This window comes from Myotis brandtii, unplaced genomic scaffold, assembly GCF_000412655.1.
Source record: "Myotis brandtii unplaced genomic scaffold, ASM41265v1 scaffold525, whole genome shotgun sequence".
In the NCBI taxonomy this organism is placed as follows: domain Eukaryota; kingdom Metazoa; phylum Chordata; class Mammalia; order Chiroptera; family Vespertilionidae; genus Myotis; species Myotis brandtii.
Window position 1 is genome coordinate 213,523 of NW_005369915.1, and position 3,795 is coordinate 217,317.

A 3,795-nucleotide genomic window follows, 5' to 3' on the forward strand; every position below is an offset into this window, starting at 1 on the left:
AGTAAAAAAAATCTATAAATTGTGCATTATTCACAGGGAACAGAAATGTATAATCAACAAATGCAACAATCATCCTCCCCACACGTAGGGAACAGCTGATACCATGTGGGGTTTAATGATGGACCAAAGGTCTCAAAACATGTTAGGAGCTAAGCAAGAATTGGACTTTGGGACCTCTAACTAGTAATTATTAGCATTATGCTTCTTATATAAACCCATTTGATTAACAGTAAAGAAAGAAGAAAATTATGGGAGATGTAGATAAAATAGAATACAGAAATAACCTGGTATCACCTTTTTCTTTTGGCCTTTTTTTCCCCTTTTATTCAGTTTCTAAAAATTGTTACTCCCTCTCATTTCTATTCTCATAAAAATCACTTATCCTGTCCAATGTGCCCTATTATAATAACTTAGTGAAAAAAATCATACCCATACAATTATTTCTAATATCCTAGGAAATTTTTATTTTTGAAACCTTTTTTAAATGATAAAAAAGGAAAAGCATTCATATTTCTGTCATGTGTAGAAGATTAGAAAATAGTTTTGTACTTTGGGGAATTAACAATATAAGTACACATACAGAGACAATGCTTCAAAATTGGGTATTATTTCACTGAAGCTCTGACTGTCCGTTTCCTTAGTATTTTCATCTGTAATAAACCCTTGGTGAAGAGACAGTTGTGTTTAAAAAGTATCATTGTGCCTCAACAATGGGATTTTGCAAATTAAAAATTTTAACTCGTTCTACTCTCATAGAACAATTTAAAAGCATTGACAAGTTCTCAAATTGCAATTACTGAAACAATTATTTGATTTAACAATAATTATTTTTAAGAAAAAAGACCAAAATTTACCTCAACAATGTTTAATTTAAAAAAACATTAAATGCTTTAAGCATTTATTGCTTAAATACCTATCAGTATTCTCATCAATATAGAGTTTATCAATTTGTCAGAATAGGATTTTTATTATCACTGTGTCTTAGGAAGTCTAATAAGAAAGCTGAATATGGAAATTCATATAATACCTATATGTTTTAGAGCTATATTAACATATGATATTATTTGTTATACTCACATATTATATATTTTTTCTTATATAAACAATTCATGTAATTCCTTCTTCTCTGCAGCTTTTCCAAATGTATTAAAGAAATTCATTCCACCTTCTTTATAACTTGTCTGAATCATAACTTATAATACTTGACATTATTGTTCTATATATTTATTGCACTTAAACATTCAATTCCTACCTTCTCACCTAAAAAGTGAATTGTCCAACATCTGTAAAATGCTTTATTGTTATTTTATACCACTGTTATTTTAAACCCTGCCTGATATCAGAATTTTTATTCTGATATCAGGTAGGGTTTAAATAACCAGTGAGTTCTAAGTGAGCCTAAGTGATTTGTGCTTTAACCCTATTTATATACTACTAGAGGCCTGGTGAACAAAAATTCGTGCACTCGGGGGAGGGGGGTCCCTCAGCCCGGCTTGTGCCCTCTTGCAGTCCAGGAACCCTCAGGGGACGTCCCACTGACAGCTTAGGCCTGCTACCCACAGGGAGCGGGCCTAATCTACAGTTTGGACTCCCTCTGTGGAAGGTGACCAGCAGGCCAACTGGGGGACAGCGCGGGCTGGCGAGCAGCCAGCCCCACCTCCAGATTGCCTCTCCATTGCAGGTTGCTGCTGCCCCCAGTTGCTGTCCCCTCCCTCTGCCCACTGGCACCCCCCTTGGCTGGCCTGGTGCTGCCTGCTTGCTGGCTCTGCCCCCCCACCAGTCATTCCACCATTTGGTCAATTTGTATATTAGGCTATTATTAGATAGGATGTTCTATAGTTTAAACATAATATTGCTGTAATATTTTTTTCTCTCCTGTAAAATATATATCTTAGACTCGGTTGCCACTGGCAATCAAAGTCTGAGACAAGGGCTTTTAGGTAGGAGTCCCAGCAACAGGAGATGGAGCCTGGGGACATAAAAACAGAAATGAAGGAAGGCAAATATTGTCCTGTCCAACTCAGTGAGACAAGGAGAGAAAATAACAGGCATGGATATCACTAAGCAACAAACAATAGTCCTTATTTGCAGATGAGATCATTAACTATTCAGGCATGCCCTAGGGAACTACAAAAAGCTTATGGAACTAATGATTTCAGGAAGTTTGTCTGACACAAGATAAACAAAAGTTATTTGTATTTTTATATACTGGCAATAAGCATCTAGACATCTAAATTTAAAATGCAATGCCATACAGAATGGCTTCAAAAAATGAAATACTGAGGTGGGAAGCCAAGAAAATATAGACGGGATTTATACATTAAAAATTATAAAACACTAATGAAAGAGATAAAACGTAAAAATAAATGGAGAGGCATAGCATGTTCATGAATAGAAAGACTTAATATAGTAAAAATGTCAATTCTCCCAAAATTGATATACAGGTTTAAGAATATTTCTACCAAATTCCTATCAATATTTTTAGCCAATATAGACATGATTATTCTGAAATTTATGTAAAAAAGCAAAATATAGTTTAAACAATAGAAAACAATCTACCAATTTCAATAATTATTATATAGCTAAGGCAATCAAAATTGGGTGGTATTGGCAGGTGGGTATATGCATAGATCAATGAAAGAGAACAGAAAACCCAGAAACAGACTCACACAGATATGCCAACTGATTTTTAGCAAAGGTGCATTTCCTCAGCAAACATGCATTTTCTTATACCTCATAAAATATTTAATCAAAATAGATCACAGACTTAATTCCAAAATGTAAAGTTACAGCAATTCTAGAAAAAATATAAGTAAATGAGAATATTTAAGATACAGGCCTGGGCAAAAGTTTTAAGCTAAAAACCAAAAGAAGAAAATTATACTGAGTGTAAAAGGCCAATCTCAAAAAGTTATATACTATATGATAGCATTAAATCTTACAAAACACATTATTGCATACCTTTGGACCCCACACTGACATATTCAGATAAAGAGAATGAATATGTGTTTCTATATGTTGTCTGGGTATAGTATACAATAATCATACCAGTAAGTCCTTACAAGGTACCATCCTACCAATTATTAAGAAAACAATAATTTCTGTTGTGTTATCTGAAGATTACCTCAAATCAGGCACAAGTACACATATTCATTTTCTAAAATTGGCTAATCTGTGCATTGCATTTTTAAGAAGCATGAGGTGTCCAAAAAATTGATGTCGGTTCTCAGGGAATCTGAAAAAGGGTTTTGAACACATGCTCAATTTTTTGAAACTTATTTACACACCTTTATAAAAGTCAAAGTGTCACCCTAGCTGGTTTGGCTCAATGGATAGAGCATCGGCCTGCAGACAGAAGGGTTCCAGGTTCGATTTCAGCCAAGGGCACATGCCTGGGTTGCAGGCTTTATTCCCAGCGGGGGGCATACAGGAGGCAGCCAATCAATGGTTCTCTTTCATCATTGATGTTTCTATCTCTCTCTCCCTCTCCATTCCTCTCTAAAATCAATAAAATATATTAAAATAAAAATAAAAATAAAATAAAAAGTCAAAACATCCTATCTCACTCTTTATCAAGGTATATTAAACAATCTTAACCAGTAACTATATTAGCTTTTATCATCTACACTAATAAAAGACAAACATGCAAATTGACCATACCTTTGCTACGCCTTAAGCCACACCCACCAGCCAATCAGAGCGACTATATGCAAATTAACCCAACCAAGATGGTGGCCAGCAGCCACGGAGCTGGAGAAAGCAGGAGGCTTGGTTGCCCCAATGATGGAGGAAGCC